The sequence below is a fragment of the Pristiophorus japonicus genome, chromosome Y (assembly GCF_044704955.1).
Source record: "Pristiophorus japonicus isolate sPriJap1 chromosome Y, sPriJap1.hap1, whole genome shotgun sequence".
In the NCBI taxonomy this organism is placed as follows: Eukaryota; Metazoa; Chordata; class Chondrichthyes; family Pristiophoridae; genus Pristiophorus; species Pristiophorus japonicus.
The window spans coordinates 34812334-34837260 of NC_092011.1; positions in this window are offsets into that span (position 1 = coordinate 34812334).

The window sequence follows — 24927 nt, forward strand, 5'->3', positions numbered from 1 at the left end:
GCACTGCAGAGGGTAGAGAGGTGATTTACAAGGATATTGCAATAGAGAGAGTAGAAAGGAGATTTACCAGGATGATGCGCTGGCGATGGAACAGAGTAGATTTAACAGGATGTTGTGCCAGAGAGGATTCAGTGGACTATTCATTGCACTATAGAGGGTACAGAGGAATTTTACCAGAATGTTACACTAGAGAGGGTAAAGTGGAGATTGTCCAGGATGTTCAACTAGAGAGCTAAAGCCGAGATTTACCTGCATGTTGCACTGGAGAGATTACAGGGGTGCTTTACCAGGATGTTGCACTGGAGAGGTACAGAGGAGATTAATCAGGATGATCCACTAGAGAGGATACAGAGGAGATTTACCAGAATGTTGCATTGGAGAGGGTACAGAGGAGATTTAGCAGGATGTTTCACTGGAGATTGTAGCGAGGAGATTTAGCAGGTTGTTGCACTGTTGAGGGTACAGAGGAAATTCAACAGGATGTGGCAGTGGAGAGGTTGCAGACGAGGTTAACCAGGATGTTGCACTGGAGAGGGTACAGAGGAGATTTACCAGGATGTTCCACTAGAGACGATACAGAGAAGATTTACTAGGATGTTGCACTGGAGTGGATACAAAGGAGAGTTACCAGGATATTACACCGAGAGCATGCAGAGGAGATTTACCAGTATGTTGCACTACAGATAGTATAGAGGAGATTTACAAGGATGTTACACTGGGTGGGGGTAGTGAGGAGATTAAGCACTGCTGCGGTACATAGCAGATTCAACAGGATGTTGTGGAGGAGAGGTTGCAGAAGAGATTTACCAGGATTTTGCACTGGAGAGGGTACACAGGAGATTTACCACGATATTCCACTAGAGATGAAACAGAAAAAAATTACCAGGATATTGCAATTTAGAGGTTACAATGGAGACTTACCAGGATATTACACCGAGAGCGTGCAGAGGAGATTTACCAGGATGTTGGAGTGGAGAGGGTACAGATGAGATTTACCTGTATGTAGAAGAGGAGAAGGTACAGAGGAGATTTCCCAGTATGTTGCATCAGAGAATGTACAGAGGAGAAATACCAGATTATTGCACTATAGAGGGTAGAGCGGAGTTTTAGCAGGATGTTACACTATAGAGATCACCAACGAGATTTACCAGGATGTGGCACTGTAGAAGTTACAGAGGAGATTTACCAGGGGATGTTGCACTTTAGAGAGTAAAGGGTAGATTTACCAGAATATTGTACTAGAGAATGTACAGAGGAGATTTACCAGGATGTTGGAGTGAAGTGGGTGCAGAGGAGATTTACCTGGATGTAGAACAGGAGAAGGTACAGACGAGATTTGCCAGGATGTTGCACTGGAGTGGATTCAAAGGAGACTCACCAAGATATTACACCGAGAGCATGCAGAGGGGATTTACCAGTATGTTGCACTAGAGAGAGTATAGAGGTGATTTACCAGGTTATTTTACTGTAGGGGGTGCAGAGGAGTTTTAACAGGATGTTAGATAATAGAGGGTACAGAGAAGATTTACAAGGATGTGGCACTAGAGAGGGTACAGAGGAGATTTACCAAGATGTTGCACTGCAGAAGGTGCAGACGAGATTTACCAGGATGTTACACTGGAGAGTGTAGCGAGGAGATTTAGCAGGTTGTTGCACTGTTGAGGGTACAGAGGAGATTCAACAAGATGTGGCAGTGGAGAGGTTGCAGACAAGGTTAACCAGAATATTGTACTAGAGAAGGTACAGAGGAGATTTACCATGATGTTGCACTAGACAGGGTGCAAAGGAGAATTACTAGGATATTGCTAAGAAAGGATACAGAGAAGATTTACATGGATGTTGCACTAGAGAGGGTACAGAGGAGATTTGCCACGATGTTGCACTGCAGAGGGTACAGACGAGATTTACCAGGATGTTACACTGGAGACTGTAGGGAGGAGATTTAGCAAGTTGTTGCACTGTAGTGGGTACAGAGGAGATTTACCAATATGTTCCTCTAGATACGATACAGAGAAGATTTACCAGGATGTTGCACTGGAGTGGATACAAAGGAGACTTACCAGGATATTACACCGAGACCATGCAGAGGAGAATTACCATTGTGTTGCACTAGAGGCAGTATAGAGGAAATTTAAAAGGTTATTTTATTATAGAGGGTGCAGAGGAGTTTTAGCAGGATGTTAGACTAGAGAGGATACAGAGAAGATTTACAAGGATGTTGCACTATAGAGGGTACAGAGGAGATTTACCAAGATGTTGCACTGCAGAGGGTGCAGAAGCGATTTACCAGGATGTTACACTGGAAAATGTAGCGAAGAGATTTAGCAGGTTGTTGCATTGTTGAGGGTACAGAGGAGATTCAACAGGATGTGGCAGTGAAGTGGTTGCAGACGAGGTTAACCACGAAGTTGCACTGGAGAGGGTACAGATGAGATTTACCAGTATGTTCCACTAGAGACGATACAGAGAAGATTTACAAGGAAGTTGTACTGGAGAGTTGACAGAGGAGATTTACCAGGATGTTGCACCGAGAGCATGCAGAGGAGATTTACCAGGATGTTGCTCTGCAGAGCGTGCAGAGGTGATTTACAAAAATGTTGAACTTGATGGAGTACAGAGGAGATTTACCAGGTTATTTTACTGTAGGGGGTGCAGAGGAGTTTTAGCAGGATGTTAGACAATAGAGGGTACAGAGAAGATTTACAAGGATGTGGCACTAGAGAGGGTAGAGAGGAGATTTACCAAGATGTTGCACTGCAGAGGGTGCAGACGAGATTTACCAGGATGTTACACTGGAGAGTGTAGCGAGGAGATTTAGCAGGTTGTTGCACTGATGACGATACAGAGGAGATTGAACAAGATGTGGCAGTGGAGAGGTTGCAGACAAGGTTAACCCGAATATTGTACTAGAGAAGGTACAGAGGAGATTTACCATGATGTTGTACTAGAGAGGGTGCAAAGGAGATTTACTAGGATATTGCTAAGAAAGGATCCAGAGAAGATTTACATGGATGTTGCACTAGAGAGGGTACAGAGGAGATTTGCCACGATGTTGCACTGCAGAGGGTACAGACGAGATTTACCAGGATGTTACACTGGAGACTGTAGGGAGGAGTTTTAGCAGGTTGTTGCGCTGTTGAGTGTACAGAGGAGATTCAACAGGATGTGGCAGTGCAAAGGTTGCAGACGAGGTTAACAAAGATGTTGCACTGGAGAGGGTACAGAGGAGATTTACCAGTATGTTCCTCTAGAGACGATACAGAGAAGATTTACCGGGATGTTGTACTGGAGTGGATACAAAGGAGACTTACCAGGATATTACACCGAGAGCATGCAGAGAAGATTTACCAGTATGTTGCACTAGAGGCAGTATAGAGGAGATTTAAAAGGTTATTTTATTATAGAGGGTGCAGAGGAGTTTTAGCAGGATGTTAGACTAGAGAGGATACAGAGAAGATTTACAAGGATGTTGCACTATAGAGCGTACAGAGGAGATTTACCACGATGTTGCACTGCGGAGGTTACAGACGAGATTTACCAGGATGTTACACTGGAAAATGTAGCGAGGAGATTTAGCAGGTTGTTGCATTGTTGAGGGTAGAGAGGAGAATCAACAGGATGTGGCAGTGAAGAGGTTGCAGACGAGGTTAACCAGGAAGTTGCACTTGAGAGAATACAGATGAGATTTACCAGTATGTTGAACTAGAGACGATACAGAGAAGATTTACAAGGAAGTTGTACTGGAGAGTTGACAGAGGAGATTTACCAGGATGTTGCACCGAGAGCATGCAGAGGAGATTTACAAGAATGTTGCTCTGCAGAGCGTGCAGAGGTGATTTACAAAAATGTTGATCTTGATGGAGTACAGAGGAGATTTACCAGGATTTTGCAAAGAGAGTGTCAGAGGATATTTACCCGGATGTTGTACTGGAGAGTTTACAGCGGATATTTAACAGGATATTGCACTTGAGAGGGTACAAAGGAGATTTACCAGAATGTTGCACTGCAGAGGGTAGAGAGGTGATTTACAAGGATATTGCAATAGACAGAGTAGAAAGGAGATTTACCAGGATGTTGCGCTGGCGATGGAACAGAGTAGATTTAACAGGGTGTTGTGCCAGAGAGGATTCAGAGGAGATTTGATGGGATGTTGCACTGGAGAGGTTACAGAGCAGATTAGCAGGATGTTGCAGTAGAGAGGATGCAGAGGAGATGTACCAGGATGTTGCACTGCAGTCTGTGCAGAGGTGATTGACAAGGATGTTGCACTGGAGAGTGTACTGATGAGAATTGCCAGTATTTTGCACTAGAGATTGTGCGGAGTTAATTTACCAGGGTGTTGCACTGGAGAGGGTACTGAAGTGTATTAGCAGGCTGTTGCACTGCGAGGGTACAGAAGCGATTTACCAGGATGTTACACTAGTGATGGTACAGAAGTGATTTACCAGGATGTTGCACTGGAGAGGGTACAGAAGAGATTTACCACGATGTTGCACTGGAGAGGTTATAGAGGAGAATTACCAGGGGATGTTGCACTGCAGAGAGTATACGGTAGATTTACTAGAATATTGCACTGGAAAGGGTGCAGAGGAGATTTAGTAGGAAGTTGCACTAGAAAGGATGCAGAGGAGATTTACGACGATGTTGCACGAGAGGGGGTACAGAGGACACTTGCCACGATGTTGGAGTGGAGAGGGTACAGTGGAGATCTACCAGTATGTTGCACTAGAGAGCGTGCAGAGGAGATTTACCAGGATGAGAGAGTGGAGAGGGTAAAGAGGACATTGATCATTACGTTGCACTACAGAGAGTACAGAGGAGATTTACCAGGTTATTGCACTATAGAGGGTACAGAGGAATTTTACCAAAATGTTACACTAGAGAGGGCAAAGTGGAGATTTTCCAGGATGTTCAACTAGAGAGCTGCAGACGAGATTTACCTGCATGTTGCACTGGAGAGATTACAGAGGAGATTTACCAGGATGTTGCACTGGAGAGGTACAGAGGAGATTAATCAGGATGATCCACTAGAGAGGATACAGAGGAGATTTACCAGAATGTTGCATTGGAAAGGATACAGAGGAGATTTACCAGGATGTTTCACTGGAGATTGTAGCGAGGAGATTTAGCAGGTTGTTGCACTGTTGAGGATACAGAGGAAATTCAACAGGATGTGGCAGTGGAGAGGTTGCAGACGAGGTTAACCAGGATGTTGCACTGGAGAGGATACAGAGGGGATTTACCAGGATGTTCCACTGGAGACGATACAGGGAATATTTACTAGGATGTTGCACTGGAGTGGATTAAAAGGAGAGTTACCAGGATATTACACCGAGAGCATGCAGAGGAGATTTACCAGTATGGTGCACTACAGATAATATTGAGGAGATTTACCAGGATGTTCCACTGGTGGGGGTAGTGAGGAGATTAAGCAGGTTCTTGCACTGCTGCGGTACATAGCAGATTCAACAGGATGTTGCGGATGAGAGGTTGCAGAAGAGATTTACCAGGATTTTGCACTGGAGAGGGTACACAGGAGATTTACCACGATATTCCACTAGAGATGATACAGAAAAAAATTACCAGGATATTGCAATTTAGAGGTTACATTGGAGACTTACCAGGATATTACACCGAGAGCGTGCAGAGGAGATTTACCAGGATGCTGGAGTGAAGAGCGTGCAGAGGAGATTTACCTGGATGTAGAACAGGAGAAGGTACAGAGGAGATTTCCGAGTATGTTGCATTAGAGAATGTACAGAGGAGAAATACCAGATTATTGCACTATAGAGGGTACAGTGGAGTTTTAGCAGGATGTTACACTATAGAGATCGCCAAGGAGATTTACCAGGATGTGGCACTGTAGAGGTTAAAGAGAAGATTTACGAGGGGATGTTGCACTTTAGAAAGTAATGGGTAGATTTACCAGAACATTGTACTATAGAAGGTAGAGAGGAGATTTAGCAGGATGTTGCACTAGAACGGGTACACAAGTGATTTGCCACGATGTTGCACTGCAGAGGGTACAAACGAGATTTGCCAGGATGTTGCACTGGAGTGGATTCAAAGGAGACTCACCAAGATATTACACCGGGAGCATGCAGAGGAGATTTACCAGTCTGTTGCACTAGAGAGAGTATAGAGGAGATTTACCAGGTTATTTTACTGTAGGGGGTGCAGAGGAATTTTAGCAGGATGTTAGACAATAGAGGGTACAGAGAAGATTTACAAGGATGTGGCACTAGAGAGGGTACAGAGGAGATTTACCAAGATGTTGCACTGCAGAGGGTGCAGACGCGATTTACCAGGATGTTACACTGGAGAGTGTAGCGAGGAGATTTAGCAGGTTGTTGCACTGTTGAGGGTACAGAGGAGACTCAACAGGTTGTGGCAGTGGAGAGGTTGCAGACGAGGTTAACCAGAATATTGTACTAGAGAAGGCACAGAGGAGATTTACCATGATGTTGCTCTTGAGAGGGTGCAAAGGAGATTTACTAGGATATTGCTAAGAAAAGATACAGAGAATATTTACATGGATGTTGCACTAGAGAGGGTACAGACGAGATTTGACCCGATGTTGCACTGCAGAGGGTACAGACGAGATTTACCAGGATGTTACCCTAGAGAGTGTAGCGAGGAGATTTAGCAGGTTGTTGCGCTGTTGAAGGTACAGAGGAGATTCAACAGGATGTGGCAGTGCAGAGGTTGCAGACGAGGTTAACAAGGAGGTTGCACTGGAGAGGGTACAGAGGAGATTTACCAGTATGTTCCTCTAGAGACGATACAGAGAAGATTGACCAGGATGTTGCACTGGAGTGGATACAAAGGAGACTTACCAGGATATTACACCGAGAGCATGCAGACGAGATTTATCAGTATGTTGCACTAGAGAGGGTATAGAGGAGATTTAAAAGGTTATTTTATTATAGAGGGTGCAGAGGAGTTTTAGCAGGATGTTAGACTAGAGAGGATACAGAGAAGATTTACAAGGATGTTGCACTATAGAGGGTACAGAGGAGATTTACCACGATGTTGCACTGCAGAGGGTACAGACGAGATTTACCAGGAAGTTTCACTGGAAAATGTAGCGAGGAGATTTAGCAGGTTGTTGCATTGTTGAGGGTACAGAGGAGATTCAACAGGATGTGGCAGTGAAGAGGTTGCAGACGAGGTTAACCAGGAAGTTGCACTGGAGAGGGTACAGATGAGATTTAACAGTATGTTCCACTAGAGACGATACAGAGAAGATTTACAAGGAAGTTGTAATGGAGAGTTGACAGAGGAGATTTACCAGGATGTTGCACCGAGAGCATGCAGAGGAGATTTACCAGGATGTTGCTCTGCAGAGCGTGCAGAGATGATTCACAAAATTGTTGAACTTGATGGAGTACAGAGGAGATTTACCAGGATTTTGCAAAGAGAGTGTCAGAGGATATTTACCAGGATGTTGTACTGGAGAGTTTACAGCGGATATTTAACAGGATATTGCACTTGAGAGGGTGCAAAGGAGATTTCCCAGAATGTTGCACTGCAGAGGTAGAGAGGTGATTTACAAAGATATTGCAATAGACAGAGTAGAAAGGAGATTTACCAGGATGTTGCGCTGGCGATAGAACAGAGTAGATTTAACAGGGTGTTGTGCCAGAGAGGATTCAGAGGAGATTTGATGGGATGTTGCACTGGAGAGGTTACAGAGCAGATTAGCAGGATGTTGCAGTAGAGAGGATGCAGAGGAGATTTACCAGGATGTTGCACTGCAGTCTGTGCAGAGGTGATTGACAAGGATGTTGCACTGGAGAGTGTACTGATGAGAATTCCCAGTATTTTGCACTAGAGATGGTGCGGAGTAGATTTACCAGGATGTTGCACTGGAGAGGGTACAGAGGAGATTTACCAGGATGTTCCACTAGAGACGATACAGAGAAGATTTACTAGGATGTTGCACTGGAGTGGATACAAAGGAGAGTTACCAGGATATTACACCGAGAGCATGCAGAGGAGATTTACCAGTATGTTGCACTACAGATAGTATAGAGGAGATTTACAAGAATGTTACACTGGGTGGGGGTAGTGAGGAGATTAAGCAGGTTGTTGCACTGCTGCGGTACATAGCAGATTCAACAGGATGTTGCGGAGGAGAGGTTGCAGAAGAGATTTACCAGGATTTTGCACTGGAGAGGGTACACAGGCGATTTACCACGATATTCCACTAGAGATGAAACAGAAAAAAATTACCAGGATATTGCAATTTAGAGGTTACAATGGAGATTTACCAGGATATTACACCGAGAGCGTGCAGAGGAGATTTACCAGGATGTTGGAGTGGAGAGGGTACAGAGGAGATTTACCTGTATGTAGAACAGGAGAAGGTACAGAGGAGATTTCCCAGTATGTTGCATTAGAGAATGTACAGAGGAGAAATACCAGATTATTGCACTATAGAGGGTAGAGCGGAGTTTTAGGAGGATGTTACACTATAGAGATCACCAACGAGATTTACCAGGATGTGGCACTGTAGAGGTTACAGAGGAGATTTACCAGGGGATGTTGCACTTTAGAGAGTAAAGGGTAGATTTACCAGAATATTGTACTAGAGAATGTACAGAGGAGATTTACCAGGATGTTGCACTAGAACGGGTACAGAAGTGATTTGCCACGATGTTGCACTGCCGAGTGTACAGACGAGATTTGCCAGGATGTTGCACTGGAGTGGATTCAAAGGAGACTCACCAAGATATTACTCCGAGAGCATGCAGAGGAGATTTACCAGTATGTTGCACTAGAGAGAGTATAGAGGAGATTTACCAGGTTATTTTACGGTAGGGGGTGCAGAGGAGTTTTAACAGGATGTTAGATAATAGAGGGTACAGAGAAGATTTACAAGGATGTGGCACTAGAGAGGGTACAGAGGAGATTTACCTGTATGTAGAACAGGAGAAGGTACAGAGGAGATTTCCCAGTATGTTGCATTAGAGAATGTACAGAGGAGAAATACCAGATTATTGCACTATAGAGGGTAGAGCGGAGTTTTAGCAGGATGTTACACTATAGAGATCACCAACGAGATTTACCAGGATGTGGCACTGTAGAGGTTACAGAGGAGATTTACCAGGGGATGTTGCACTTTAGAGAGTAAAGGGTAGATTTACCAGAATATTGTACTAGAGAATGTACAGAGGAGATTTACCAGGATGTTGCACTAGAACGGGTACAGAAGTGATTTGCCACGATGTTGCACTGCCGAGTGTACAGACGAGATTTGCCAGGATGTTGCACTGGAGTGGATTCAAAGGAGACTCACCAAGATATTACTCCGAGAGCATGCAGAGGAGATTTACCAGTATGTTGCACTAGAGAGAGTATAGAGGAGATTTACCAGGTTATTTTACTGTAGGGGGTGCAGAGGAGTTTTAACAGGATGTTAGATAATAGAGGGTACAGAGAAGATTTACAAGGATGTGGCACTAGAGAGGGTACAGAGGAGATTTACCAAGATGTTGCACTGCAGAAGGTGCAGACGAGATTTACCAGGATGTTACACTGGAGAGTGTAGCGAGGAGATTTAGCAGGTTGTTGCACTGTTGAGGGTACAGAGGAGATTCAACAAGATGTGGCAGTGAAGAGGTTGCAGACAAGATTAACCAGAATATTGTACTAGAGATGGTACAGAGGAGATTAACCATGATGTTGCACTAGAGAGGGTGCAAAGGAGATTTACTAGGATATTGCTAAGAAAGGATACAGAGAAGATTTCCATGGATGTTGCACTAGAGAGGGTACAGAGGAGATTTGCCACGATGTTGCACTGCAGAGGGTACAGACGAGATTTACCAGGATGTTACACTGGAGTCTGTAGGGAGGAGATTTAGCAGGTTGTTGCGCTGTTGAGGGTATAGAGGAGATTCAACAGGATGTGGCAGTGCAGAGGTTGCAGACGAGGTTAACAAGGATGTTGCACTGTAGAGGGTACAGAGGAGATTTACCAGTATGTTCCTCTAGAGACGATACAGAGAAGATTTACCAGGATGTTGCACTGGAGTGGATACAAAGGAGACTTACCTGGATATTACACCGAGAGCATGCAGAGGAGATTTACCAGTGTGTTGCACTAGAGGCAGTATAGAGGAGATTTAAAAGGTTATTTTATTATAGACGGTGCAGAGGAGTTTTAGCAGGATGTTGCACTAGAACGGGTACAGAAGTGATTTGCCACGATGTTGCACTGCAGATTGTACATACGAGATTTGCCAGAATGTTGCACTGGAGTGGATTCAAAGGAGACTCACCAAGATATTACACCGAGAGCATGCAGAGGAGATTTACCAGTATGTTGCACTAGAGAGAGTATAGAGGAGATTTACCAGGTTATTTTACTCTAGGGAGTGCAGAGGACTTTTAACAGGGTGTTAGATAATAGAGGGTACAGAGAAGATTTACAAGGATGTGGCACTAGAGAGGGTACAGAGGAGATTTACCAAGATGTTGCACTGCAGAAGGTGCAGACGAGATTTACCAGGATGTTACACTGGAGAGTGTAGCGAGGAGATTTAGCAGGTTGTTGCACTGTTGAGGGTACAGAGGAGATTCAACAAGATGTGGCAGTGGAGAGGTTGCAGTCAAGGTTAACCAGAATATTGTACTAGAGAAGGTACAGAGGAGATTTACCATGATGTTGCACTAGAGAGGGTGCAAAGGAGATTTACTAGGATATTGCTAAGAAAGGACACAGAGAAGATTTACATGTATGTTGCACTAGAGAGGGTACAGAGGAGATTTGCCACGATGTTGCACTGTAGAGGGTACAGACGAGAGTTACCAGGATGTTACACTGGAGACTGTAGGGAGGAGATTTAGCAGGTTGTTGCACTGTTGAGGGTGCAGAGGAGATTCAACAGGATGTGGCAGTGCAGAGGTTGCAGACGAGGTTAACAAGGATGTTGCACTGTAGAGGGTACAGAGGAGATTTACCAGTATGTTACTCTAGAGACGATACAGAGAAGATTTACCAGGATGTTGCACTGCAGTGGATACAAAGGAGGCTTACCAGGATATTACACCGAGAGCATGCAGAGGAGATTTACCAGGGTGTTGCACTAGAGGCAGTATAGAGGAGATTTAAAAGTTTATTTTATTATAGAGGGTGCAGAGGAGTTTTAGCAGGATGTTAGACAATAGAGGATACAGAGAAGATTTACAAGGATGTTGCACTATAGAGGGTACAGAGGAGATTTACCACGATGTTGCACTCAAGAGGTTACAGACGAGATTTACCAGGATGTTACACTGGAAAATGTAGCGAGGAGATTTAGCAGGTTGTTGCATTGTTGAGGGTAGAGAGGAGATTCAACAGGATGTGGCAGTGAAGAGGTTGCAGACGAGGTTAACCATGAAGTTGCACTGGAGAGGGTACAGATGAGATTTACCAGTATGTTCCACTAGAGACGATACAGAGAAGATTTACAAGGAAGTTGTACTGGAGAGTTGACAGAGGAGATTTACCAGGATGTTGCACCGAGAGCATGCAGAGGAGATTTACCAGGATGTTGCTCTGCAGAGCGTGCAGAGGTGATTTACAAAAATGTTGAACTTGATGGAGTACAGTGGAGATTTACCAGGATTTTGCAAAGAGAGTGTCAGAGGATATTTACCAGGATGTTGTACTGGAGAGTTTACAGCGGATATTTAACAGGATATTGCACTTGAGAGGGTGCAAAGGAGATTTACCAGAATGTTGCACTGCAGAGGGTAGAGAGGTGATTTACAAGGATATTGCAATAGACAGAGTAGAAAGGAGATTTACCAGGATGTTGCGCTGGCGATGGAACAGAGTAGATTTAACAGGGTGTTGTGCCAGAGAGGATTCAGAGGAGATTTGATGGGATGTTGCACTGGAGAGGTTACAGAGCAGATTAGCAGGATGTTGCAGTAGAGAGGATGCAGAGTAGATTTACCAGGATGCTGCACTGCAGTCTGTGCAGAGGTGATTGACAAGGATGTTGCACCGGAGAGTGTACTGATGAGAATTGCCAGTATTTTGCACTAGAGATGGTGCGGAGTTAATTTACCAGGGTGTTGCACTGGAGAGGGTACTGAAGTGTATTAGCAGGATGTTGCACTGCGAGGGTACAGAAGCGATTTACCAGGATGTTACACTAGTGATGGTACAGAAGTGATTTACCAGGATGTTGCACTGGAGAGGGTACAGAAGAAATTTACCACGATGTTGCACTGGAGAGGTTTAAGAGGAGAATTACCAGGGGATGTTGCACTGCAGAGAGTATACGGTAGATTAACCAGAATATTGCACTAGAAATGGTGCAGAGGTGATTTAGTAGGAAGTTGCACTAGAAAGGATGCAGAGGAGATTTACGACGATGTTGCACTAGAGAGGGTACAGAGGACACTTGCCACGATGTTGGAGTAGAGAGGTTACAGTGGAGATTTACCAGTATGTTGCACTAGAGAGCGTGCAGAGGAGATTTAGCAGGATGAGAGAGTGGAGAGGGTACAGAGGACATTGATCATTATGTTGCACTACAGAGAGTACAGAGGAGATTTAACAGTTATTGCACTATAGAGGGTACAGAGGAATTTAACCAGAATGTTACACTAGAGAGGGTAAAGTGGAGATTTTCCAGGATGTTCAACTAGAGAGCTGCAGACGAGATTTACCTGCATGCTGTACTGGAGAGATTACAGAGGAGATTTACCAGGATGTTGCACTGGAGATTTACAGAGGAGATTAATCAGGATGATCCACTAGAGAGGATACAGAGGAGATTTACCAGAATGTTGCATTGGAGAGGATACAGAGGAGATTTACCAGGATGTTTCACTGGAGATTGTAGCGAGGAGATTTAGCAGGTTGTTGCACTGTTGAGGGTACAGAGGAAATTCAACAGGATGTGGCAGTGGAGAGGTTGCAGACGAGGTTAACCAGGATGTTGCACTGGAGAGGGTACAGAGGAGATTTACCAGGATGTTCCACTAGAGACGATACAGAGAAGATTTACTAGGATGTTGCACTGGAGTGGATACAAAGGAGAGTTACCAGGATATTACACCGAGAGCATGCAGAGGAGATTTACCAGTATGTTGCACTACAGATAGTATAGAGGAGATTTACTAGGATGTTACACTGGTGGGGGTAGTGAGGAGATTAAGCAGGTTGTTGCACTGCTGCGGTACATAGCAGATTCAACAGGATGTTGCGGATGAGAGGTTGCAGAAGAGATTTACCAGGATTTTGCACTGGAAAGGGTACACAGGAGATTTACCACGATATTCCACTAGAGATGATACAGAAAAAAATTACCAGGATATTGCAATTTAGAGGTTACATTGGAGACTTACCAGGATATTACACCGAGAGCGTGCAGAGGAGATTTACCAGGATGTTGGAGTGAAGAGGGTGCAGAGGAGATTTACCTGGATGTAGAACAGGAGAAGGTACAGAGGAGATTTCCCAGTATGTTGCATTAGAGAATGTACAGAGGAGAAATACCAGATTATTGCACTATAGAGGGTACAGCGGAGTTTTAGCAGGATGTTACACTATAGAGATCGCCAAGGAGCTTTACCAGGATGTGGCACTGTAGAGGTTAAAGAGGAGATTTACGAGGGGATTTTGCACTTTAGAAAGTAATGTGTAGATTTACCAGAATATTGTACTAGAGAAGGTAGAGAGGAGATTTACCAGGATGTTGCACTAGAACGGGTACAGAAGTGATTTGCCACGATGTTGCACTGCAGAGGGTACAAACGAGATTTGCCAGGGTGTTGCACTGGAGTGGATTCAAAGGAGACATCACCAAGATATTACACCGAGAGCATGCAGAGGAGATTTACCTGTCTGTTGCACTAGAGAGAGTATAGAGGAGATTTACCAGGTTATTTTACTGTAGGGGGTGCAGAGGAATTTTAGCAGAATGTTAGACAATAGTGGGTACAGAGAAGATTTACAAGGATGTGGCACTAGAGAGGGTACAGAGGAGATTTACCAAGATATTGCACTGCAGAGGGTGCAGACGCGATTTACCAGGATATTATACTGGAGAGTGTAGCGAGGAGATTTAGCAGGTTGTTGCACTGTTGAGGGTACAGAGGAGATTCAACAGGATGTGGCAGTGGAGAGGTTGCAGACGAGGTTAACCTGAATATTGTACTAGAGAAGGTTAAGAGGAGATTTACCATGATGTTGCACTAGAGAGGGTGCAAAGGAGATTTACTAGGATATTGCTAAGAAAGGATACAGAGAAGATTTACATGGATGTTGCACTAGAGAGGGTACAGAGGAGATTTGCCACGATGTTGCACTGCAGAGGGTACAGACGAGATTTACCAGGATGTTACCCTAGAGAGTGTAGCGAGGAGATTTAGCAGGTTGTTGCGCTGTTGAGTGTACAGAGGAGATTCAACAGGATGTGGCAGTGCAGTGGTTGCAGACGAGGTTAACAAGGAGGTTGCACTGGAGAGGGTACAGAGGAGGTTTACCAGTATGTTTCTCTAGAGACGATACAGAGAAGATTGACCAGGATGTTGCACTGGAGTGGATACAAAGGAGACTTACCAGGATATTACACCGAGAGCATGCAGACGAGATTTACCAGTATGTTGCACTAGAGAGAGTATAGAGGAGATTTAAAAGGTTATTTTATTATAGAGGGTGCAGAGGAGTTTTAGCAGGATGTTAGACTAGAGAGGATACAGAGAAGATTAACAAGGATGTTGCACTATAGAGGGTACAGAGGAGATTTACCACGATGTTGCACTGCAGAGGGTACATACGAGATTTACCAGGAAGTTTCACTGGAAAATGTAGCGAGGAGATTTAGCAGGTTGGTGCATTGTTGAGGGTACAGAGGAGATTCAACAGGATGTGGCAGTGAAGAGGTTGCAGACGAGGTTAACCAGGAAGTTGCACTGGAGAGGGTACAGATGAGATTTACCAGTATGTTCCACTAGAGACGATACAGAGAAGATTTACAAGGAAGTTGTAATGGAGAGTTGACAGAGTAGATTTACCAGGATGTTGCACCGAGAGCATGCAGAGGAGATTTACCAGGATGTTGCTCTGCAGAGCGTGCAGAGGTGATTTACAAAATTGTTGAACTTGATGGAGTACAGAGGAGATTTACCAGGATTTTGCAAAGAGAGTGTCAGAGGATATTTACCAGGATGTTGTACTGGAGAGTTTACAGCGGATATTTAACAGGATATTGCACTTGAGCGGGTGCAAAGGAGATTTACCAGAATGTTGCACTGCAGAGGGTAGAGAGGTGATTTACAAGGATATTGCAATAGACAGAGTAGAAAGGAGATTTACCAGGATGTTGCGCTCGCGATGGAACAGAGTAGATTTAACAGGGTGTTGTGCCAGAGAGGATTCAGAGGAGATTTGATGGGATGTTGCACTGGAGAGGTTACAGAGCAGATTAGCAGGATGTTGCAGTAGAGAGGATGCAGAGTAGATTTACCAGGATGCTGCACTGCAGTCTGTGCAGAGGTGATTGACAAGGATGTTGCACTGGAGAGTGTACTGATGAGAATTGCCAGTATTTTGCACTAGAGATGGTGCGGAGTTAATTTACCAGGGTGTTGCACTGGAGAGGGTACTGAAGTGTATTAGCAGGATGTTGCACTGCGAGGGTACAGAAGCGATTTACCAGGATGTTACACTAGTGATGGTACAGAAGTGATTTACCAGGATGTTGCACTGGAGAGGGTACAGAAGAAATTTACCACGATGTTGCACTGGAGAGGTTTAAGAGGAGAATTACCAGGGGATGTTGCACTGCAGAGAGTATACGGTAGATTAACCAGAATATTGCACTAGAAAGGGTGCAGAGGAGATTTAGTAGGAAGTTGAACTAGAAAGGATGCAGAGGAGATTTACGAGGATGTTGCACTAGAGAGGGTACAGAGGACACTTGCCACGATGTTGGAGTGGAGAGGGTACAGTGGAGATTTACCAGTATGTTGCACTAGAGAGCGTGCAGAGGAGATTTACCAGGATGAGAGAGTGGAGAGGGTACAGAGGACATTTATCAGTATGTTGCACTACAGAGAATAGAGAAGGAGATTTACCAGGTTATTGCACTATAGAGGGTACAGAGGAATTTTACCAGAATGTTACACTAGAGATGGTAAAGTGGAGATTTTCCAGGATGTTCAACTAGAGAGCTATAGACGAGATTTACCTGCATGTTGCACTGGAGAGATTACAGAGGAGATTTACCAGGATGTTGCACTGGAGAGGTACAGAGGAGATTAATCAGGATGATCCACTAGAGAGGATTCAGACGAGGTTAACCAGGATGTTGCACTGGAGAGGGTACAGAGGAGATTTACCAGGATGTTCCACTAGAGATGATACAGAGAAGATTTACTAGGATGTTTCACTGGAGTGGATACAAATGTGAGTTACCAGGATATTACACAGAGAACATGCAGAGGAGATTACCAGTATGTTGCACTACAGATAGTATAGAGGAGGTTTACCAGGATGTTACACTGGTGGGGGTAGTGAGGAGATTAAGCAGGTTGTTGCACTGCTGCGGTACATAGCAGATTCAACAGGATGTTGCGGATGAGAGGTTGCAGAAGAGATTTACCAGGATTTTGCACTGGAGAGGATACACAGGAGATTTACCACGATATTCCACTAGAGATGATACAGAAAAAAATTACCAGGATATTTCAATTTAGAGGTTACAATGGAGACTTACCAGGATATTACACCGAGAGCGTGCAGAGGAGATTTACCAGGATGTTGGAGTGGAGAGGGTACAGAAGAGATTTACCTGGATGTAGAACAGGAGAAGGTACAGAGGAGATTTCCCAGTATGTTGCATTAGAGAATGTACAGAGGAGAAATACCAGATTATTGCACTATAGAGGGTACAGCGGAGTTTTAGCAGGATGTTACACTATAGAGATCGCCAAGGAGATTTACCAGGATGTGGCACTGTAGAGGTTAAAGAGGAGATTTACCAGGGGATGTTGCACTTTAGAGAGTAAAGGGTAGATTTACCAGAATATTGTACTAGAGAAGGTAGAGAGGAGATTTACCAGGATGTTGCACTAAAACGGGTACACCGAGAGCATGCAGAGGAGATTTACCAGTGTGTTGCACTAGAGGCAGTATAGAGGAGATTTAAAAGGTTATTTTATTATAGACGGTGCAGAGGAGTTTTAGCAGGATGTTGCACTAGAACGGGTACAGAAGTGATTTGCCACGATGTTGCACTGCAGATTGTACAGACGAGATTTGCCAGGATGTTGCACTGGAGTGGATTCAAAGGAGACTCACCAAGATATTACACCGAGAGCATGCAGAGGAGATTTACCAGTATGTTGCACTAGAGAGAGTATAGAGGAGTTTTACCAGGTTATTTTACTCTAGGGACTGCAGAGGAGTTTTAACAGGATGTTAGATAATAGAGGGTACAGAGAAGATTTACAAGGATGTGGCACTAGAGAGGGTACAGAGGAGATTTACCAAGATGTTGCACTGCAGAAGGTGCAGACGAGATTTACCAGGATGTTACACTGGAGAGTGTAGCGAGGAGATTTAGCAGGTTGTTGCACTGTTGAGGGTACAGAGGAGATTCAACAAGATGTGGCAGTGGAGAGGTTGCAGTCAAGGTTAACCAGAATATTGTACTAGAGAAGGTACAGAGGAGATTTACCATGATGTTGCACTAGAGAGGGTGCAAAGGAGATTTACTAGGATATTGCTAAGAAAGGACACAGAGAAGATTTACATGTATGTTGCACTAGAGAGGGTACAGAGGAGATTTGCCACGATGTTGCACTGTAGAGGGTACAGACGAGAGTTACCAGGATGTTACACTGGAGACTGTAGGGAGGAGATTTAGCAGGTTGTTGCACTGTTGAGGGTGCAGAGGAGATTCAACAGGATGTGGCAGTGCAGAGGTTGCAGACGAGGTTAACAAGGATGTTGCACTAGAGAGGGTACAGAGGACACTTGCCACGATGTTGGAGTAGAGAGGTTACAGTGGAGATTTACCAGTATGTTGCACTAGAGAGCGTGCAGAGGAGATTTAGCAGGATGAGAGAGTGGAGAGGGTACAGAGGACATTGATCATTATGTTGCACTACAGAGAGTACAGAGGAGATTTAACAGGTTATTGCACTATAGAGGGTACAGAGGAATTTAACCAGAATGTTACACTAGAGAGGGTAAAGTGGAGATTTTCCAGGATGTTCAACTAGAGAGCTGCAGACGAGATTTACCTGCATGCTGTACTGGAGAGATTACAGAGGAGATTTACCAGGATGTTGCACTGGAGATTTACAGAGGAGATTAATCAGGATGATCCACTAGAGAGGATACAGAGGAGATTTACCAGAATGTTGCATTGGAGAGGAAACAGAGGAGATTTACCAGGATGTTTCACTGGAGATTGTAGCGAGGAGATTTAGCAGGTTGTTGCACTGTTGAGGGTACAGAGGAAATTCAACAGGATGTGGCAGTGGAGAGGTTGCAGACGAGGTTAACCAGGATGTTGCACTGGAGAGGGTACAGAGGAGATTTACCAGGATGTTCCACTAGAGACGATACAGAGAAGATTTACTAGGATGTTGCACTGGAGTGGATACAAAGGAGAGTTACCAGGATATTACACCGAGAGCATGCAGAGGAGATTTACCAGTATGTTGCACTACAGATAGTATAGAGGAGATTTACTAGGATGTTACACTGGTGGGGGTAGTGAGGAGATTAAGCAGGTTGTTGCACTGCTGCGGTACATAGCAGATTCAACAGGATGTTGCGGATGAGAGGTTGCAGAAGAGATTTACCAGGATTTTGCACTGGAAAGGGTACACAGGAGATTTACCACGATATTCCACTAGAGATGATACAGAAAAAAATTACCAGGATATTGCAATTTAGAGGTTACATTGGAGACTTACCAGGATATTACACCGAGAGCGTGCAGAGGAGATTTACCAGGATGTTGGAGTGATGAGGGTGCAGAGGAGATTTACCTGGATGTAGAACAGGAGAAGGTACAGAGGAGATTTCCCAGTATGTTGCATTAGAGAATGTACAGAGGAGAAATACCAGATTATTGCACTATAGAGGGTACAGCGGAGTTTTAGCAGGATGTTACACTATAGAGATCGCCAAGGAGCTTTACCAGGATGTGGCACTGTAGAGGTTAAAGAGGAGATTTACGAGGGGATTTTGCACTTTAGAAAGTAATGTGTAGATTTACCAGAATATTGTACTAGAGAAGGTAGAGAGGAGATTTACCAGGATGTTGCACTAGAACGGGTACAGAAGTGATTTGCCACGATGTTGCACTGCAGAGGGTACAAACGAGATTTGCCAGGGTGTTGCACTGGAGTGGATTCAAAGGAGACATCACCAAGATATTACACCGAGAGCATGCAGAGGAGATTTACCTGTCTGTTGCACTAGAGAGAGTATAGAGGAGATTTACCAGGTTATTTTACTGTAGGGGGTGCAGAGGAATTTTAGCAGAATGTTAGACAATAGTGGGTACAGAGAAGATTTACAAGGATGTGGCACTAGAGAGGGTACAGAGGAGATTTACCAAGATATTGCACTGCAGAGGGTGCAGACGCGATTTACCAGGATATTATACTGGAGAGTGTAGCGAGGAGATTTAGCAGGTTGTTGCACTGTTGAGGGTACAGAGGAGATTCAACAGGATGTGGCAGTGGAGAGGTTGCAGACGAGGTTAACCTGAATATTGTACTAGAGAAGGTTAAGAGGAGATTTACCATGATGTTGCACTAGAGAGGGTGCAAAGGAGATTTACTAGGATATTGCTAAGAAAGGATACAGAGAAGATTTACATGGATGTTGCACTAGAGAGGGTACAGAGGAGATTTGCCACGATGTTGCACTGCAGAGGGTACAGACGAGATTTACCAGGATGTTACACTGGAGAGTGTAGCGAGGAGATTTAGAAGGTTGTTGAGCTGTTGAGGGTACAGAGGAGATTCAACAGGATGTGGCAGTGCAGAGGTTGCAGACGAGGTTAACAAGGATATTGCACTGGAGAGGGTACAGAGGAGATTTACCAGTATCTTCCTCTGGAGACGATACAGAGAAGATTGACCAGGATGTTGCACTGGAGTGGATACAAAGGAGACTTACCAGGATATTACACCGAGAGCATGCAGAGGAGATTTACCAGTATGTTGCACTAGAGAGAGTATAGAGGAGATTTAAAAGGTTATTTTATTATAGAGGGTGCAGAGGAGTTTTAGCAGGAAGTTAGACTAGAGAGGATACAGAGAAGATTTACAAGGATGTTTCACAAAAGAGTGTACAGTGGAGATTTACCACAATGTTCCACTGCAGAGGGTACAGACGAGATTTACCAGGATGTTTCACTGGAAAATGTAGCGAGGAGATTTAGCAGGTTGTTGCATTGTTGAGGGTACAGAGGAGATTCAACAGAATGTGGCAGTGAAAAGGTTGCAGACGAGGTTAACCAGGAAGTTGCACTGGAGAGGGTACAGATGAGATTTACCAGTATGTTCCACTAGAGACGATACAGAGAAGATTTACAAGGAAGTTGTACTGGAGAGTTGACAGAGGAGATTTACCAGGATGTTGCACCGAGAGCATGCAGAGGAGATTTACCAGGATGTTGCTCTGCAGAGCGTGCAGAGGTGATTTACAAAAATGTTGAACTTGATGGAGTACAGAGGAGATTTACCAGGATTTTGCAAAGAGAGTGTCAGAGGATATTTACCAGGATGTTGTACTGGAGAGTTTACAGCGGATATTTAACAGGATATTGCACTTGAGAGGGTGCAAAGGAGATTTACCAAAATGTTGCACTGCAGAGGGTAGAGAGGTGATTTACAAGGATATTGCAATAGACAGAATAGAAAGGAGATTTACCAGGATATTGCGCTGGCGATGGAACAGAGTAGATTTAACAGGGTGTTGTGCCAGAGAGCATTCAGAGGCGATTTGATGGGATGTTGCACTGGAGAGGTTACAGAGCAGATTAGCAGTATGTTGCAGTAGAGAGGATGCAGAGGAGATTTAGCAGGATGTTGCACTGCAGTCTGTGCAAAGGTGATTGACAAGGATGTTGCACTGGAGAGTGTACTGATGAGAATTACCAGTATTTTGCACTAGAGATGGTGCGGAGTCGATTTACCAGGACGTTGCACTGGAGAGGGTACTGAAGTGTATTAGCAGGCTGTTGCACTGCGAGGGTACAGAAGCGATTTACCAGGATGTTACACTAGTGAGGGTACAGAAGTGATTTACCAGGATGTTGCACTGGAGAGGGTACAGAAGAGATTTACCACGATGTTGCACTGGAGAGGTTATAGAGGAAAATTACCAGGGGATGTTGCACTGCAGAGAGTATAAGGTAGATTTACCAGAATATTGCACTAGAAAGGGTGCAGAGGAGATTTAGTAGGAATTTGCACTAGAAAGAATGCAGAGGAGATTTTCGAGAATGTTGCACTATAGACGGTACAGAGGACACTTACCACGATGTTGGAGTGGAGAGGGTACAATGGAGATTTACAAGTATGTTGCACTAGAGAGCGTGCAGAGGAGATTTACCAGGATGAGAGAGTGGAGAGGGTACAGAGGACATTTATCAGTATGTTGCACTAAAGAGAGTACAGTGGAGATTTACCAGGTTATTGCACTATAGAGAGTACAGAGGAATTTTACTAGAATGTTACACTAGAGAGGGTACAGTGCAGATTTTCCAGGATGTTCAACTAGAGAGCTACAGACGAGATTTACCTGCATGTTGCACTGGAGAGATTACAGAGGAGATTTACCAGGATGTTGCACTGGAGAGGTACAGAGGAGATTAATACGGATGATCCACTAGAGAGGATACAGAGGAGATTTACCAGAATGTTGCATTGGAGATGGTACAGAGGAGATTTACCAGGATGTTTCACTGAAGATTGTAGCGAGGAGATTTAGCAGGTTGTTGCACTGTTGAGGGTACAGAGGAAATTCAACAGGATGTGGCAGTGGAGAGGTTGCAGACGAGGTTAACCAGGATGTTGCACTGGAGAGGGTACAGAGTAGATTTACCAGGATGTTCCACTAGAGACGATACAGAGAAGATTTACTAGGATGTTGCATTGGAGTGGATACAAAGGAGAGTTACCAGGATATTACACTGAGATCATGCAGAGGAGATTTACCAGTATGTTGCACTACATATAGTATAGAGGAGATTTACCAGGATGTTACACTGGTGGGGGTAGTGAGGAGATTAAGCAGGTTGTTGCACTGCTGCGGTACATAGCAGATTCAACAGGATGTTGCGGAGGAGAGGTTGCAGAAGAGATTTACCAGGATTTTGCACTGGAGAGGGTACACAGAAGATTTAGCACGATATTCCACTAGAGATGATACAGAAAAAAATTACCTGAATATTGCAATTTAGAGGTTACAATGGAAACTTACCAGGATATTACACCGAGAGCGTGCAGAGGAGATTTACCAGGATGTTGGAGTGGAGAGGGTACAGACGAGATTTACCTGGATGTAGAACAGGAGAAGGTACAGAGGAGATTTCCCAGTATGTTGCATTAGAGAATGTACAGAGGAGAAATACCAGATTGTTGCTCTATAGAGGGTACAGCGGAGTTTTAGCAGGATGTTACACTATAGAGATCGCCAAGGAGATTTACCAGGATGTGGCACTGTAAAGGTTAAAGAGGAGATTTACCAGGGGATGTTGCACTTTAGAGAGTAAAGGGTAGATTTACTAGAATATTGTACTAGATAAGGTACAGAGGAGATTTACCAGGATGTTGCACTAGAACGGGTACAGAAGTGATTTGCCACGATGTTGCACTGCAGAAGGTACAAACGAGATTTTCCAGGATGTTGCACTGGAGTGGATTCAAAGGAGACTCACCAAGATATTACACCGAGAGCATGCAGAGGAGATTTACCAGTATGTTGCACTAGAGAGAGTATAGAGGAGGTTTACCAGGTTATTTTACTGTAGGGGGTGCAGAGGAGTTTTAGCAGGATGTTAGGCAATAGAGGGTATAGAGAAGATTTACAAGGATGTGGCACTATAGAGGGTACAGAGGAGATTTACCAAGATGTTGCACTGCAGAGGGTGCAGACGAGATTTACCAGGATGTTACACTGGAGAGTGTAGCGAGGAGATTTAGCAGGTTGTTGCACTGTTGAGGGTACAGAGGAGATTCAACAGGATATGGCAGTGGAGAGGTTGCAGACGAGGTTAACCAGAATATTGTACTTGAGAAGGTACAGAGGAGATTTACCATGATGTTGCACTAGAGAGGGTGCAAAGTAGATTTTCTAGGATATTGCTAAGGAAATATACAGAGAAGATTTACGTGGATGTTGCACTAGAGAGGGTACAGAGGAGATTTGCCACGATGTTGCACTGCAGAGTGTACAGACGAGATTTACCAGGATGTTACACTGGAGAGTGTAGTGAGGAGATTTAGCAGGTTGTTGCGCTGTTGAGGGTACAGAGGAGATTCAACAAGATGTGGCAGTGCAGTGGTTGCAGACGAGGTTAACAAGGATGTTGCACTGGAGAGGGTACAGAGGAGATTTACCAGTATGTTCCTCTAGAGACGATACAGAGAAGATAGACCAGGATGTTGCACTGGAGTGGATACAAAGGAGACTTACCAGGATATTACACCGAGAGCATGCAGAGGAGATTTACCAGTATGTTGCACTAGAGAGAGTATAGAGGAGATTTAAAAGGTTATTTTATTATAGAGTGTGCAGAGGAGTTTTAGCAGGATGTTAGACTAGAGAGGATACAGAGAAGATTTACAAGGATGTTGCACTATAGAGGGTACAGAGGAGATTTACCACGATGTTGCGCTGCAGAGTGTACAGACGAGATTTACCAGGATGTTTCAATGGAAAATGTAGCGAGGAGATTTAGCAGGTTGTTGCATTGTTGAGGGTACAGAGGAGATTCAACAGGATGTGGCAGTGAAGAGGTTGCAGACGAGGTTAATCAGGAAGTTGCACTGCAGAGGGTACAGATGAGATTTATCAGTATGTTCCACTAGAGACGATACAGAGTCGATTTACAAGGAAGTTGTACTGGAGAGTTGACAGAGGAGATTTACCAGGATGCTGCGCCGAGAGCATGCAGAGGAGATTTACCAGGATGTTGCTCTGCAGAGCGTGCAGTGGTGATTTACAAAAATGTTGAACTTGTTGGAATACAGAGGAGATGTACCAGGATTTTGCAAAGAGAGTGTCAGAGGATATTTACCGGTATGTTGTACTGGAGATTTTACAGCGGATATTTATCAGGATAATGCATTTGAGAGGGTGCAAATGAGATTTCCCAGAATGTTGCACTGCAGAGGGTAGAGAGGTGATTTACAAGGATATTGCAATAGACAGAGTAGAAAGCAGATTTACCAGACTGTTGCGCTGGCGATGGAACAGAGTAGATTTAACAGGGTGTTGTTTCAGAGAGGATTCAGAGGAGATTTGATGGGATGTTGCACTGGAGAGATAACAGAGCAGATTAGCAGGAGGTTGCAGTAGAGAGGATGCAGAGGAGATTTACCAGGATGTTGCACTGCAGTCTGTGCAGAGGTGATTGACAAGGATGTTGCACTGGAGAGTGTACTGATGGGAATTACCAGTATTTTGCACTAAAGATGGTGCGGAGTCGATTTACCAGGTTGTTGCACTGGAGAGGGTTCAGAAGAGATTTACCACGATGTTGCACTGGAGAGGTTATAGAGGAGAATTACCAGGGGAGGTTGCACTTCAGAGAGTATATCGTAGATTTACCAGAATATTGCACTAGAGAGGGTGCAGAGGAGATTTAGTAGGAAGTTGCACTAGAAAGAATGCAGAGGAGATTTACGAGGATGTTGCACTAGAGAGGGTACAGAGGACAC